The sequence below is a fragment of the Atta colombica genome, unplaced genomic scaffold, assembly GCF_001594045.1.
Source record: "Atta colombica isolate Treedump-2 unplaced genomic scaffold, Acol1.0 scaffold112, whole genome shotgun sequence".
Lineage (NCBI taxonomy): Eukaryota > Metazoa > Arthropoda > Insecta > Hymenoptera > Formicidae > Atta > Atta colombica.
The window spans coordinates 1,532,674-1,550,848 of record NW_017259198.1 but is presented as its reverse complement, the minus strand read 5'-3'; the positions used below and the strand labels follow the sequence as shown (position 1 = coordinate 1,550,848).

The 18,175-nt window shown below is 29.3% G+C and overlaps 1 protein-coding gene across 2 annotated transcripts in view; it reads right to left on the bottom strand.

Annotated features, from left to right (window-relative positions):
- Positions 1-16,980, bottom strand: part of LOC108694085 (trichohyalin) — a 72,022-nt gene extending 55,042 nt beyond the window's left edge. Inside the window, exons 1-2 of one of the 2 annotated variants that reach the window (XM_018203378.1) lie at positions 16,665-16,980; positions 16,272-16,324 (exon numbers count right to left, since the gene is read on the bottom strand). The gene's annotated coding sequence lies outside the window, so the exon portion shown is untranslated. Of the gene's footprint in view, positions 1-7,459; positions 7,492-16,271; positions 16,325-16,664 lie in introns of those variants that run through there. The other variant, XM_018203379.1, reaches the window with a different exon arrangement.
- Between the last annotated feature and the right edge of the window lie 1,195 nt (positions 16,981-18,175).

Below are 18,175 nucleotides of genomic sequence, written 5' to 3'. Positions count from 1 at the left end.
AAATTAATTTAAAAGTTATTAAAGATTCCTTTTATTAATAAAAAATAATAAATATACATAAATATAAACATGTAAAAATTATAGGAGTCAACATTTAATATTAGAAATTACGCATGTTTAAATGTTAACCAGTGTTAATTCCCATTCCTTCGTATTTATGTTTATTTATCTATAATTGAAAGCTATATAATTGTTATATTATTATTTGTTCTAAAATTTCAATAAATTTAATTTTATTATTGATATTATTATTATTATTATCTTCGTTCCTTTCTCATTCTTCTCTTTATCTAACTTTTTTTTTCCTTCGTGTCCAAATCATTTTCTCTCTCTTTCTTACGAAGTAGTTACGCAATGCGAAAAAATTTCTTGAGCAGCAAGGATATTCAGATGTATAGCAATATCTCGCTGAATGTAAAATATGTTTAGTGCACAGTGATTTAGATAAGTCCGATTTGTTTGTGTGTGATGACGTAAATGCGATTGAGTTGAACATCAAACTATATATTGGGAAATATTTCACAACTGAAAAATCGGGGCAGATCAATCAATGCAACAGCCTTTTTTTATGATAATCTCTAACAAAACCCGAGAAATAATAATCCTGTATAATGGGCCATCTCATCACGTTTATTTAATCTGTAATCGCGTCCTCAAATTGTGTTCTCATACATTCGCGAATAACTATTAAAAAAGAAAAAGTAATCTTGAAAATAGAGAATTCAGAATTTAGTTATGTAAATTCTAAATATTATCCTACATTGCATTTTATGTTTCTGTTTATGTTCGTTGTATCTAGGTCTGTTCGCATTGCTTGAAATCATCAAAAATTTTTGTATTAAAAAGAAGATAAATAAAAAGCATTATCAAGAAGATAAATATATACATATATTCGAATGTTGAAGAAAAAGAAAGATGTTGAGTGCAATAAGCAACGCAAACAAATAACCTAATAACAAATAACAATTTAGCACAATAAACATTGTTGAATTCAAATACTGAAAAAGTGATATTGTATCAATAATTATCTTAATTGTTAATTCACTAACACCATTAGTGAAACAAATACTTACAGTCTTGTTTTAATAAATATTTGTTTCATTAATACTGTTGTTACATAAATCACCAAGATTATTTTCAATTAATACTGTTGAAACAATATCATGTTTTTCAGTGTATACGAGTTTAAGATTTGAAGAGACTATCACAATGACGAAATGTTTAATTGAATTAAATGGAATTCTAATTAAAAAAAAAAAAGATAGAATTTTCTGATTAAATCTACTAGAATTCTGATTAATATAACCGAATTCTGATTGGCATAATCAAAATGTTTTGTTAATTTTAACCCAACATTTTTCTCGTGGCACATTTTTTATATTCTCACATTTTTATATAAGTAGCGGCTATTTATCGAAATTGAACGTAAGAATAGTGCCTGAAATCTGGATCGCATTCAAAAAATGAATTATGTAGCAACATGAACAAATGGATTCATTCGCATATATTTCTATTATCGTCGCTATAAATAGAATTTAAATCAAGAGATTATTTCTATCTGGTGATAACGATCAAATTCTTGAACTTGACGATAAATGATGCAACAATTATATAATGATTAAATTTATCATCGACAATCATGAAATAAACAAATTAGACTACACTAACACACATTCAAAATGTTAATTATTTGCATTTATAAGTACGTTGTGAATAATTTTCGCGTGGTTGTGTAATGGACTTTTGCAATAAATGTTTTCGAATTTGTATCTTAACATAATAAGCTCTAGAATTACGAGATTCACAATAATATATAATCTAAACATGTTGATGCAATACGTCTTCAAATTCGCATAGGCATATGCAAAATAATGCTTTGCAATAATGCTTGCAAAAAGCAATTTTGATTAATGTCAGTTTTAAAACTAACTGTAACGTGCTCCCGCTTATTTTCTAGAAGATTTTCGCACGACTTTCCCTCACACACACATGACTTAGTGTGCCACTGCCTTCAGCCATGCGATTGAGAGCGTAAATTGCCGGGATTTCGATCACGATAAGAACTGTCTTTATTTTAAATAAGCAGATTGTTTCTATTTTAAAGCGTCAATTTTAAATTGCGCATATAAGAAAAAGGATTTTTTAAATTAAAGAATACAAGGAAAAAGTTTTGTTATCTCATTCTGAAATAAGTTTTGCTTTTTTTATTATTCTGATTCTTATTGTTCTTTTGTTCTTATATTTCTTACTCTCATTATTTCTTATTGTTCTTAAATTAAATTGTATCTTGCTCCAACCTTTTTCAAATGTTTGTAATATCATAAAATTACTCACAGACAAGATTTCCGGATACAATGCTTACACTTTTTTGAGCAATCATATATATGAGTAAAAGGTTCGATATAGCGACAATCATATTTATTGTTAACAGACGAATATTTTATCTCAAATGGAAAACAATTATGATATGAATTTGGACTGATAAGAATAAATCTAATTAAATAAGAGAAATCCAATATTCGATTAAAGCGAATTAGTACTCAAATTTCTGTGTGAATATACCTACACGTACTTCACTCACGCTCCAAAATCTTTCAAGATCTTGAAACGCAATTATGAACAAAACCAGATAGTAATATGACTTGTATTAAATTATTTTAATAAACAATTTAATAATTTTTGATGCTAATAATAAGTAGGTATATTGAAAACAAAATTTGTTCAAATAACTAAACATATTTAGTTGTTTGCAGATTTGGTTAATTCAACAAATTGTATTTAATCGAATTCAATCGTAGTCTGTTTAATAAATCGTTCAATAAGCAGACTACGATTAAATTCAATTAAATAAAATTTATTGAATTAATCAAATCTACAAAATGTGTTTAGTTAATCAAACAAATTTTTTTTCAGTGTATCTTTATAAAAAGAGAGAGTGTATACGTATATGATACGTAAATTGTACGTATTTGCAGCATGTTGTATGGTGCTTGTTAATTGCTCGCCAACCAAATAACTGTGCGAATTAGTAGTTCCTGTGAGATTAGAAAAAGGATTCCGAAGATTATACACACACCATTTCTGTCTCGCGTGGAAAAGTGCGATCCAGCGTAATAGGAACGTGATTGCACGACCATGAAGTATCATCGATACTGACATAATCCCACAGAGATATAAACTCATATTTTCTTCCGAACAAATCTCAATTTCAAATCAACCGCCGGTGACTGATTATGCGTCGACGCTGCTTTCTTTGGCGGTTGGATTTAACTCCTAACGATCAAGAAGGATAGTGGTTATGATGAAAGATTCATCAGGCGCGGTATAAGTAATATATCGGGGCAACTCGCGCGAGATAACATCCTTAACTAGTTCTGCGATTTACGATCGGTATTCGAGCGAACATGTTTCCTACGCAGAAATCCCATTCACGTTCAGTTGAAAGTCATTCAGTCTTTAAAAAAAAACTATCACAAGGATTATACTAATAATTGATACTATAACCGTACTATAACCTTCGATAATAGCTGTGAAAACTACATCTAAGTTCTAAAGCATTCTTTTGAAGTACAAAATGCAGGTGAATCTTCACCTTATAATACACAAGAAACACACACACTAAGTTAAGAGAAAATCAAAATGACTTTATTCTAACGTCATGAAAATCGAAATAATGATTCTTTTGTTACAAAATTTTATTTTTTAGAATCAAAAATTATTTTGATTACTTTTTTGTGTTCCCTAAATAGAGGAAGATTCAAAGATACTTTATCTTGTCTATAATTTGGAACCTCACAGCTCAGTTGTTTCACATAATACCAATCGCACAATGTTGTAGTCGTCCAAAAATTTTCGCTTCGAATTCAAATGACCCCTTTCTGTAATAGAAGTTAAAGGAAATTATCTAACATCCGATCGAATTGGTACAGTAACTTTCGGTCGTTAACTCTCAGTGAGAAATTGGATGTCATAAATTATTCATAAGGAAAATTCAATTAGAACAGATTCGCACGCGTCGTACAAATCTTGAAATGCGTACGCGTGAAATGCATTGCAATTATTACTGCAAGCAAAATAAGTCTGGGCTCGCGAGACAGCCACGTAGCATCCACGATTTATGGAGTCGTTGTAGTTACATACTGTGGATTGGATATAGAAATAGATTATTGTGAGCAATAAGACGAGCTGAGTAAAGGAAGATGGGAAGAAAGAAAAGCACGTACGGTGAAACATCTTCTGTTGAAGGGTATTATCATCGTATAGTCTTCTGATTCTATAAAGTTCACAATCAACCTACCGAAACATAATCTGATTCAACGTGGCAATAAGAAATTAAACGCGAGTCCATCAAATTTAAGTAGTAAGTGCCGGAAGAAGCGTGTGTACCAAGAAAATAGATATGACAACAAAAGTTTCCTCCGCAAACATCTGTGCAGCTGTAATGCTTCGCATGTGCGTCAATCCAAGTAGAACAACAAGTTACGTTAATGTCAAAATGACGTTAACGATGTTTTGTCTATACAATATCAGCTAAAAGTACCCGTTAAAACAATCAACCAAAAATAGCTAACCAATAAAAAAATTTCGATGATATTAGTCTGTGAACACATCTTGAAACCAATTGCAAAGAATAAAGCAACAAATAATTTGACTTATAATGGTTTTACGCAGCAAAAAGACCATATTTTTCTGCAGTTTTAGATCAATAACTTTCAAATAAATCCAAATAAACTTTTACACGAATATTTATTAATATTTTATTATATGTATAAAATTTGATTTTAATTCTTAATATTACTTTCTCATTAAATAAGTGTTACAAAATACGATTTTACAAACAAATTAAAAATTAAATAACTTTTAAACCAGTGAGAGAATTTTGCTCAAAATTTTACATAGATACTCAGATGTAATAATAGAATAATCTATAAAATTTGTGTTAACTTTCTAATATTTCAAAAATGATTAACTAAACATCCTTAAAATAAATCATGACTGATCAAAAAATGACTTTTAGTTATTATTTTCGAGCTATTTTGAAGTCATTTTAGTATCATAATGATTTTTGCTTCCCAAGAAACACATCAAGTCAAGAGAAAATTAAAATGACTTTATTTTGATATCATGAAAATTGTTTAATCAAAATGATGATTTTTGATTTGATACAATTTGATTGTTTATTGATGTTAAGAATCAAAATAAAATCATTTTGATTTTTTATTGATTTTTATGTATTTCTTGGATTGAAAAGTTTCGCTCTTGTCACGTTTATTCCCAGCGATCGCTTTATCGCGCAACGATAATGAGGAAAAATGATTAACGTGGAAATATCGCGGATTGAACTTTTGTTCCGAAATGTTTCTGATTAAAGCGCAGACTTTAGGTAGGTGAAAGCAGTGCAGAAACTCGAGTGAGTGAAAGTCAAATTCGCCGCGCCCGGCTCTTGAAACTTCGTTAAGTATCGTTAATCGATAAGACGAAGAAATCAATGGCAAGACCGCGATGTAAGTTTCTCGCAAGAATTGACGCAAGTGTTGAAAGGATCGACATTTGTTTTTACGATTTCATTTGAATAATTATTAAAACCGAGGAATGAATTAACGGTTGCGTTTAGCAAAAAAAATAGCTTTGCAACTGTTATAATATTCTTTAATGACTGGTTTATACCTACATTTAAATTCAACGAGAAACTATGGATAAAAATCAATATTAAAGAATCAACATTTACAAAACTGCTTTTTCTACTGAACGCAGCTGTTAAAAAAACTTCAATAATTTATTTCTGCACTACTATATCACATTTCAATCGGAATATTATTTATTATCTGAATGTGAAATCATGGAATGAATATGTATGTCGAAGGTTACACTAAAAAAAATGTTGTTTCAACAGCATTATTTTGATTGAAAATAATCTTTTAATGATTAAAAAAAAACAATATTAATAAAATAAATAAAATTTTATTAAAATAAGAGCATGATATATTTGTTTTATTAATGGTGTTATTGAATTAACAAAATTATATTCAACTAAAATAATGCTGTTGACACAACATAATTTTTTTCAGTGTAAGGAAGAAAAAGATTTCAGTAGAAAGGGAAAGTCGATTCTGTAATAATATTCATGCAACAATATTCTTATTTGTTTCTTCTAACACATTCTTGGATAATATTTATGCTAACGAAATCTGACAGCTCTGTTATAATAAATATAATAAAATTCAAGATAATAAAAGAATTGATAAAGTCAAAGGTGGTCGAGTATTTTGCGCAAGTGTGACATGAATTGCTTTAACATTAAAATGAGATGCTAAATGTGTAAGAATAAATCAGCAACAGTAAAAATTTATTTTCCTGGATTAATCATTCAAAAAGCTAATTAATTAATAAAAAAAAACAATAATTATTTCTATTGTACTAAAATAATTATTGTAGATCTATGCCGCATTAAAAATTATGTAAATAAATCATAATATTTCGCATAAACAAATACCAATATTTCTTTCTATATCAAGACATTTGTATCGATCATTAAAATTTCCTTATTAACACAATCAAATAAATTTTGCCCATATTACAAATTTAATTTTTATAATATAGTTTAATCGCAAGAGAGATGTAACTTTTTAATTTATTCGTGTCATTAAATTAATACTTATGAAAAGTTTTTTATCATCAATCGCTTAGGTATTTGAATGAAAAAAAAATCGATTTAAATTGAGTTTTGGATAATAAATAAATAGAGAAGAAGAGGAAAGTTTTTTTGGGAATAACGTGAATATGATTTTAAAGACAAATGAACTCCTCTTCTCGGATAGAATATAAAATCATAATAAAATTAAGATAACGAGTAAATCATTTTAGAAAAAAATCTTTATTATCAATAGAAATTGCTATTGTTGTCATTCGATATATTTTTGATAATTTGGTGATAAAAATTTCTTGATACAAAAATGATTTTTAAATATTTTTTAATAAAAAAATTATTCTTAAGTGATTTTTGAAAGTTAAAAAGCCTTAAACAATTTTTAAGTTATCACTATGATTTTCTTAAAATGATTACTTTTACTTTATCTTGATGTTGTTATGACTTGTATTCTGAGTTTTCGCCTTATAAATTGAGGAATCCCTCGCGTTTGCCCGTGCGAGTCGTTCGCGTCGCTGCGATCGTTCGTAAAGCCGATGGCCCCTACTTGCCGTGCTCTACCTGTCAGAAGGTAATACCGCGCGCCTTCACAGGTGGATCCCTGCGGGGACGAAGAGTGACGAAGGGCAGCGGGTGTCGCGTCCCCGAAATCCGATGGTCAGCCGGATTCGCCGCGCTGACTCCGTCAGCCTCAAGAATTCTCGTTGTCTCAATATGGCAGTGGCTCGCGCGCGTGCACACATACGTACATGCACACGTACATACATACCGCGCGCGACGTTACATTATACACTCGAATACGAATACACTCACCGTTCTAACGGCCATCGTCTGTCGGCCGGTCGCGCCGCATTCTCTCCTGCCGTGGCTCTTCTGTGGTGAACGAAAACGGTCGGAATCTCAAGGAACCTCCTGGAGCCCGTAATACGCTGCCCGCGAAATCCGCAGCCGAATTCAAGCCGATGCCGCTTCTCGTTCGACGTTCCCCGTTCCGCGGTTCCGTCGCCACCTTCACTCCGCTAACTCCGCTTCGCGACTTGTTGCCCGCCTACCTGCGTACCGCCGATGATCGGTCGTTCCCTTCGTTAGCTTGGGATGGTTCATACATTCGAACTAATGCGAACGCACATTAACTGTCGCAAAACACGTAAGCAATGGTGTCGTAAACGTAAATTTAAGAATGCAATTCGCGAAATAATGCGAAAGACGAGACGAACTGATTACTCGAGTCACTGACGCTCACCACTGCTCGCCACAACATAACTGGACACCAGTTGGTGGGGGAAATGAACCGACCGACGAGGAACAAGGCACGGAAGGGGCAGATCTCCCGAGAGGGAGTTGGGCGTGGGACGGAAGGGCAAAGGGATACGAGAGGGGCCCCAAGGGGCCCGTTCGGACATGAACGGCATGAACACCGAACGGGTACGTCAAGGAAGATCATAGATATCAGGATTTTATCAAATTCCCACATGAGTGTTATCCTTGTTTAACATTAGGTGAACAACAGAGATAAAGTATAGGTACTTGATAAAACCTAGACGGCATTCGTAAAAGGATTTGAACATAGCTATGAGGGAGGTTTCTTCGACGATTACTTGAATAAATGCTTAAATTTAGCTAGTATTCATAGTTCGTTCTTGTTTTAAGACCATCTTATGTATTGTATTAAGATTTATCATTGCACTTACATAAGATTGTCTTAAATATAAGCATAGAACTAATTATTTAGTGTCCAAGACGAATTGCAATTTATTATATTTCAGACTAATGTTATGTCATAATTTAAAATGTCATTCTATTGATGTCCCTTTTGTTTTTCTTTTTTTTTTTAAAAAATTATATTGTTAGGATAGAAATTATATTGTTGTTTTGCTATAATATAAAGTATTTAAGATCCTGTTTTAATCTCGAGAGATTTTTTTAAAAGACTGAGCTTTATTACATAAAAGATTGTTTCTGTATTATTCTAAAATTAATAAAACGCACCAGTCAAAGTTCTTTTCAAACAGACTCAAGATTCTTTTCCCACTTTCTGACGTATGACGAATGATGATGAATTCTTTTGAGAAAACCTTCAGTTTAGCTCACACTTATATGATTCTGGACTTGATAAAGTGAGATATCCTAAGAAAAAACGCAAATCACGATAAAAATAAAATGAACAGTAAATGATTGAAAAGTGATTTTTAATGATTTTTAATGATTTTGGAATCATTTTAACATCACTTTAATGTCATGATGACTTATATTCTGCTTAAAATGCATTTCACTTTATCAAGTATGTAGATACAACGACATAACGCTTTCGACAAATTTTATTATAAACGGCGCGAATCAATTCAAGAAGTAAATAAACCTTACAATAGAATTGATAAAGAAAATGTGATGTAAGAGAAAAAATTAAATTAGTCAGCCAGCTAAGATTGGCTTATACGGGATCTACAATAGAAGTCGTAGAGGTCATAGGATCTTAAGTCGTAGAAAATTGATCAATCAGTCGATTATTCTTCTCATATTCGACTGTGATTGGTTGTGATTTATTTTTTATAATTTAAGACCCTACAACCGCTATGACTTCTATTGTAGATCCTGTATCAGAAGTTAGCATCTGGGCTAAACACTTGCGACTTCGCGTATCATAATTTCCTCATTTGCGTTTACAGCGTATTCTTTTTTTCGTGGTGCAAACGTTAGTAACAAGACGCAATTAAGAAATTCCGAGAAACGGTCAGGAGGTAGGAGGGCATTTAGCGGCGTCAGCATGTAACAGCCATTGTGCATCTTTTGTTTTCGCAGAACTCAATTCACGTTGTTTTTCTTTTTCAATGTCTTTACATAACGTCTAAATTTCCAAACACCTCACGTGCTAACACGGAGTTCTTGATACAATAAAAGAATACAAGAAAAGAACATTGGCAATTGAAGCTCGAACCGATGAAAGAAAACGTAACAAAAATGAGAAAGTTCTAACGATTTTACGTTTTTTAAGGAAAATTGTAAAAAAATGACAGTCGAATTAATAATGTAAAATTCGAAAATTTTATTCAGCAGAGAAGTATAACAGAAGAAAACATTTGATCATTTTTCGATTCTTGAAATACACACGCAAATTTTTAAATTTTTTTATCCCTGTTATTTAGAATCAATTATGATTTTACATAATTATAAAGTTACAATTCATTATATATAATAATTATAACTTTAATTACATAAAATGATTGCAATTATAATTTTATGTAGTTATAATTTGATAAAGTTCAGGAAGTAAATTAATATGGAAACTTAATATTCACCAATATGCTAAACTTTCGAGAAGATATAGGGCGTAACAATTGCGTTATGCATTTGAATGTTTAAATGCTTGAAAGCATGCATGTTAACATGACGATTCACAAAAATTCAATTAGCGCGTAATGAAGACATTAGAACGCGAAATTATCTTTGAGCGTTTTCCAGTAAGAGATACAGATGACACAATGTCTGTGTAATATAAATTATTTCAGCCTTGTTTAACATTAACATGGATGTATAATAAATTCATCATGTTATAGGTATTGTTTTTTTTTTACTATATTGATTCTTCCAAATTAATTATACAAATACCCAATCAAGAATGACAGATTTTTATGAAAAAATAACGGCAAAATACAAATGGGCATTAGGAGTCAGCTCTGAACATTATATTGCGCAATGCTAACTAATATCTATTAATATTATATGTCACAAATTCAATTTTATACATTTACTTACTATTTAAGCCATCCTCAGCAATAAAAAATTACCGCCTAGCGCACTATAAAGTCTGTCGAACTGTGTCTCACACAATCGTAATTCCGACTTCCAATAATGCAGTCGCAATGGAAATGTGATGAGAGACGACATTTTGCAACATAATCTAATATTGTGCCAACCAGCTTAACTGAGTGAAGCAGATAGGAACTCAAGCCCATCTCCAATAACGATCGCATGCAAATCCAAACAGCGTCAATCCATTATAAATTTAAAAATCACGATGTCAAAGTTAAATTGAAAAATAATTTAAGTAACATAAAAGAAAGTCATGTTCGTTCTGATGTTAGTTACATAATACCCGTTGCATACCAAAATACTATAAATATTTCATCATAATACATATGAAATCATATAAACAATCATGAATATCTGTACTAAGAGATTTAACTAATAAATATATAACTAATAAATATATAAAATATATCCTTGTTTGATAAAAAATATTTAATTCGTTAACAAAACAAATCATTTTCAACAAATCGTTTTCATAAATTGGTTAAACGTACTCATCTATACCTAAAATCAATTAAATCGTAACTTTTGTGTAATAATTACTTTTTTCCTTCTTTACAGAATCGAAAATCCTCTTCCAGGATTAAATTATATGCATTAATATGTGTTTGCGAGATGGAATTTATGCTAAAAACGACAAAAATTATTTCCAAATTTTTTGTTGTATCAATATAAATTTCATACTTATCCATACTTATCCATATTTATTATCCCTACCTATACAATCCCTATCTGTCCATATTGTCCTATCCGTATTTTCATTTATTCGTACCTATTCGCGTATGTTATCTCCACACATATATTCCTACATTATTTCATTAATATGTAATAACACCGCGAATATATACGTTAATACACTGCGTTTAGCAGAGAAAACAGTTTTGTAAATGTTATAAAATTTTTCAATACGATTGGTTCTTGCTTGATTCCTTATGGATTTAAATATATAAATTATAAATCAATCATATTAAAACAAACAATTAAACAACAGTTGCAAAGTTGCTTTCTCTAATGAACGCAATGTCTAATATCCCATCGCGTTCTAATAAATTCAACGGAATAATCACCTAATCGCGATCATATTAAATAAATGAGCAATGAACAATAATAATTAAAAGAGATTTTCAATATTTAAAATATAAAAGAATTAACAAATAATGAGGCTAATAAAAATCAGCAGATAATTAAACGCAAATTTTTTAGATTAAAAAATCTACAAAACTTGCGCTTGATTATTGGCACTGATTCTCATTAGCCCTATTTGTTGGTTATTTTTGTATTTTAAATAAACAATAATTTAAAAAAATATAAGAACTCGCAATTTGCGAGCAAGTTACCCTCCCGAATTTATCTTTATATAATACCCTTTAAAAGTAAATTGATGTTACACACCAATCTACTTCGTACAAATCCTCTTCTTTCTTCTGGCCAGATTGAACTCACCTTTCGTTGCTGGCTAATATTCTGCTTCATATGCCAGAAATACACAATAAGAAGAAATATTTCTTTTTATTGCCGATTAACATAGCCGGCAATAAGCGTAAGATCTTATATTTTTGTACAATGCGCGAAACACGAACGCATCGCGAAGAGGCCATCATATTAATGAAATTAATTAAATATTAACATGAACAATTATTAGTAATAATAAAAATTAAGATATGAATAATTTTCACGATTATTCTCGATTCGCGTTTATTCGAAATGAAAAATATAAATATTACTAAAATAAATCTAAATTTAAAAAAATCTTTATGTCAACAACGTTTTCAAGAGTTTCAAATATTATAAAATTAGAATAAATTTCTTAATAAAAACTTTACAATATAAACAAAACTTTAATTTAAAAATAAACTGAAAAACTGACTAAATCAATTGTCATCCGATAAAATTCAAGGCCCATATATGTATTTTTAACGATTCGAATGATTCGTTGCTAAATCTCATCTGAAAGCATGCGGAAATGAAAAATTCAGATGAATGATGCAAGATCCGAAAGGGATAATTTTTCCCACGCATACAGAAAAATACGCAAGTAATAATTATTCTATGCAAGTAACAATAACTTATTTCAAATATTTCAAAAGTTCATATATTAGTAAATCTATTGTAATTTCATTAAAAACATTAAATTATATTTTAAGATTATTACCAAGAAAATATTCTTTGTTAAAAATAACCGTTATTTAAGAGAAGGAAAATAAATTGAATCACGTTTCTTAATAGTAGATTGATATTTTTCTATATGTGTTGATAAACATATATCTTTGCATTTCATAATCTTTGTATTATATTTTATTAGAATCATTTTTGTAAAATTTATTACTTCAAAATTAAGTATTTTATTAAGTGACGCAAAATTTTAAACGCGATTTTCAAATAATTATACAAGATAAAATTCTTCTATTTTTTGACAAAACGTATATTGGATCTTACATCATGTTATTATTTAACTGGTATAAAATCCAGTTACTATGTATGGATAAGTTATAAAAAGCTTAGGCTAAAGTCGGTGCATGAAGTCGGTTGAAATAAATAAAAATTAATAATCGTAAAGTTCTTTTATAAAGAAGCGAGATCAAAAAACTGTATTATGGCATATGCGTTATATTATAATTTTTTTTATTTCTTTTTTTATTTCTTAGTAACATGTACACAAATCAGAGTGAAATAAAAAAGAATATCTTAAAAGAATATCTTAGAATACATATGTATTCAATACATATGTATATTTATGTTGCTTTTCTGTACACCAACTTATATATAAAATAAATTTAATCCTGAAATATTTGAATATAGGATAGATAAGAAAAATAATAAAATAATACTTCTTGGTAAAAAATTTTTTATACATTAATACAATAAAAAAAAATATCCTAAATTTCAATAAATATTCATTTGAATAGTACCAACTATTTATTAAAAATATTTATTGGCAAACTTATTTGGCAAAAAAAATAGGAATTTAATTCAACAATCACTTTTTTTTATTAAGTAAATACTTATTTATTGTAAATAAATGATTAGTTGGCAGTATTCAGATAAATATTTATTTAAATTTAGGCCATTTTTTCTCAGTGTATGTATAAATATAAACATATATAAATATTCATAAACACGTATAATTATATATGAAATATGTCTATATATATTCATACATCCTTCTTATTTCCTTTGTAAAATTACTTTTTAGTGTAATAGAAATAGCAATGTGAAAACACAAAAAATGATTAAAGAGATCATTTTCGCACTGTTCGTTTTAGAAAAAAAAACAAGTTTCGAAAAATATAAAAAAATTGTTCATACACAATTATGCATAATTTTATATATAATTATTCATAAGTAATTTTTTTTTAAATTAACATAATATCATGTTATTCTATCATTAAATTAACTTTGAATTAATATTGTTAATTATATTAATTCAAAGTTGATTTAATTATAGCTCGAAATAAGCCATGATATTGTGTTAATTTTTAAGAAAATATATGAGCATTTTTTACTCCATTTTAATTTTTTAAATTTCTTCAAACTTGATTTTCTCTAAAAATAAATAGTGTAAAAGTTACCCTTTTAATGTAAATTATTTTTAATGTTTTCACATTACTATTATTATATCTATTACATTAAAAAATAATTTTACATTAAAATTTTATTACATTAAAAAAAAAGAAGGATATATGAACATTTGTACATATTTCATATAAAATTTTCTGTTATGTTTATGAATATTTACGTTTGTTTATACATATTTATACATATTCACCCATAAAAAATTTTTTACTGTAACAAACATTTCTACATTATGATATCAATAGACAATTCTATTTTGTGACAACTCTAATTACTTTTAATGTATGAAGAGCAGATCTTCAAAATATATATATAATTTTTAGAAAATGAGAAAGAAAGAAACTTTGCTCACAAGAAAATTATGTACTTTACAGAAAATAATAATATGCCAAACAGTAGAAATAATAAATGTGAAATTTTAAACAAAATTCCTAAACAATTACTAAAAATGTTAAACAAATGCTTTTTGTTTGTCTCTAAAAACATAATGCACTTTGAAATATCTATATTTTTTCAGCATATAAATTAACGTTGAAAAAAATGCTTTCTGAACATTTCAGAACATTTCATACTTTATAATATGAGTCTTTCAACATTGAATACTACGCCATCTCTAACTAAAAAAATGAAATATTGAACAAAATGCATTTTGAAATTCTTTTCATATTATTTATATTTTTTAATTTCCTATATTTCACATATTTAAAAAATACGAATCTTTTATTATCTTTACTTTCAAATATACTTTTCAAATTTATTTTTACTTTCAAATATACCAAGATGTAATATTTTAATGTAAAAAGAAAAATGCAAAACATTTTAAAAAATTATTTCGTCACCGAATCAGTCTATTTATATCATTGTTTTGAGATTGCATCACTTACAAAAGGAACATCAGGTGACGGGGATTTGATGTGTTTTTACAGGTTATTGTTCTTGAGAAAACAAAAAACGATACATGTCCGACTGTTTCAGTCATTGGTCCATAGTTTCGAAGAAATCAATTATTTAAATAATTATTATAGTAATTTGAAAAACGTACTGTCCAGTAAATGTCCATAAATGAAAATATCAGTATTTTTATAAACTTTATTTTAATTTAATGTTATTAGTTTTAATTACTTTTTCATTGTAATGAAATTTCACGAAATTACATATTAGTATTACATATTAATATTATAGATAATAATTAAACACTCATTTATGGAATATTTATTATTATCGTATTCACAATACAATAAATATTTATCTTTTCCTTGTTTTTATGATTTATATCATCTCGTACAATGTGCGTCTACAAAACACGATTAATTTTCTATTATTATTAATAAATTAATGTTAATCAAAAGAAGATTACAAACATATGACTTATTTATTCCTAATCAATTTCCAATTTCTAATTTCATCAGAAATCGTAACAGTTTTCATTACAATCTTATTTATGCGTTCATGTGAACAACAATGATGATAACGATGATAACAATAAGTATTCCATAATTATGTGTTTAATTATCTATAATACTAATATTTTATAAAATTTCATTACAATCAAAAAATAATTAAAATTAATTAAATAAAATTTATAAAAATACTTGATATTTTCATTTATACAGTACGTTTTTCAAATAATTACAACAATTATTTAAAAAATCAATTTCTTCGAAACTAGGCCAATGGCTGAAACAATCAGACATATTGGTTTTTTTTCGCTGAAAACAGCTTGTAAAGAGCGCATTAAAATCCCTAACCCAGTCATCTGATGTACCCCTCGATTTTAGTATCAAATTTTAGTATCAAATTAAGTTTGAATTACTTATAATTAGTATCAAAGCATTCACATTAACATATAAATTTACAAAAATTAAAAGTTTAGCTTTTAATAATTTTCTTAATTAGAATTAAACAATTTTACTTTATTATTTTAGTTAAATTAACGAAATATTGAGTAAGAGTAGTGGCGACTTATAAAAATAACTAAAAATAATTCAAACTGGGTGTAACATGAAATTATAAATTTAACAGTGCATGCACAATAAATTCTATAATGAAGAGGCATTCAGGACTAAGTTTATCCTAATCTATTATAACTTATCCATTTCAAGGCAACGGATGTATGGAATGTTGTACATACCTTTATCTGTATATTCATTAAATTGATGCATATAGCATCTGGATATATAATAAATATAATAATGAAATTATCATACATCCGTTACCTCAATAAAAAAATAAATACATTACTCACCAACCCAATGCATAACGGCGGAGTTATATCAGCAACGTCGCTACGATGATTCTCTGAACAAAAAGAATATAAAATTCAAATTAGAACAGAATAAAAAATCAACCAATATTTTTAAAAATATTTACTAAATGCAAAATTTTTTTGATAATAATTATGTAAATTTTTAAATATATAATTTCTATAAACATCGAATTTTTTAATTCATCATTTAATTATATCTATATAATCTATATAATTATATACTTTCTTAAAAATACAAATATTAGTATTTACAAAATATCAAAATGATTTTAAAATAATCTTTTTTTTTAAATTCATTTTTAAAATCATTAAAATAAAACGACTCAAGATTACACAGAAGAAAGATTGTAATAAGCAAAAAATGATATTTACCGCAAGGTTGCTCCGCCGGTGCCCGATGTCTCTCCCAGATCTCCTCCTCCTCTCAGAATCGGGTTGACATCCTCTCGCACAGGACACTCGCGTAAGACACTCGCGAATAATACACTACATAAACGCCCGCGGACTATTCATTTATAAAAGTCTTTCGCGCGACACTGCGGCACTCCACGTTTACAAAACCCATGACAGAATTGCTATTTCAATCGATGGAATCAACACCACACGTCGACGAGTACTTGCAAAACACACGATAAATGCTGAACAAGGGTTAAGTCCCACACAAAAGAAGACAAAATCGATCGTATCGAGTCCGTCACCTCTGGTTTACGCCTACATCACGTTTAACATTGACTCAATCATACGCCCTAACTGCTAGTTCTAGTGGGACACAAGTGGTGCTGTACCTCGAGCGATTCCAAGAGACTGGTAGACGTGACAAGCACCTCTAATAAGAGTAAAGTTGGTACCATTGCCGATTGTCTAACAATCTAGACAATTCAGGAAATGGGACCCAACCCCTCGGCACGAAGCTAGTTTTAAAAAAAAACTACTAGAGCTAGGCTCTGACCAAGTCAGATTAAACGCGATTTAGGCTGGTAGGTAATGATAGAGAAATGAGCGCCCTGACCAGAGTTATACAACTCCTTTTTGGGTGACCCACCAGGGCGAAATTCTATAACTCGTTATGCAATCATTATGTGCTCATAACGACTGTATAACTCGAGTTATCGAATACAGACCCAGAGAAGAATCCGAGTCGATCGATTGTTTCTTACCGTTAAGGGCTGAACTGTTGGCCGACAGACAGAGCGCGTCCTCAATTAGCCGACAGCAACAGTAGTTGCTAAACCGCGCAAACACAGCACCACGAAGTGCGTGACATTACGCGGCCGGCATCACCTCGTGCCCGGAGCACTTGGCGTGAGAGCGTTGCAGTGACCGTGACCACCTCAGCAACGTCTCAATGAGAGTTCCACTTTCCTGTCGAAACGTCGCAGATATAATTTCATCGCCGAAAAATAGAATTCTATCGAATGGGTTTTGTTAAAAGTCCATTAGTCCGATAACTTTAACGGCACTCCCGAAGCAAACGCGCGACGCGACGAACCGGCTGCGGTTCGTTCACTCTCAATTAAATCGGCGAACGAAGGTACGTTAGCTTTCTCGTCGTTGGATTTTTACATGAAGAGAACGATTTTACTCAATATCTCAATAAAAATTTATTTAGATCTATCATTCAAATAGATCAAAAAATTTTTAGATATTTGAGAAAAATCGTTTTTTTCGTGTATATCCTCCGGGTACTGAGCTCTCTCACCACGTCAAGGTGCCCATGAGAAGGGAGATATTATCTGAAAAATAATATACAGCTATTATGCTATCTATATTATTATCCAATTATCAGTTGATTTTTAAAAATGAATATCAAACACACGTCAATTAGTCACCATGTGATATAAATACAAAGTGGATATGTATATATATATATATATATATATATA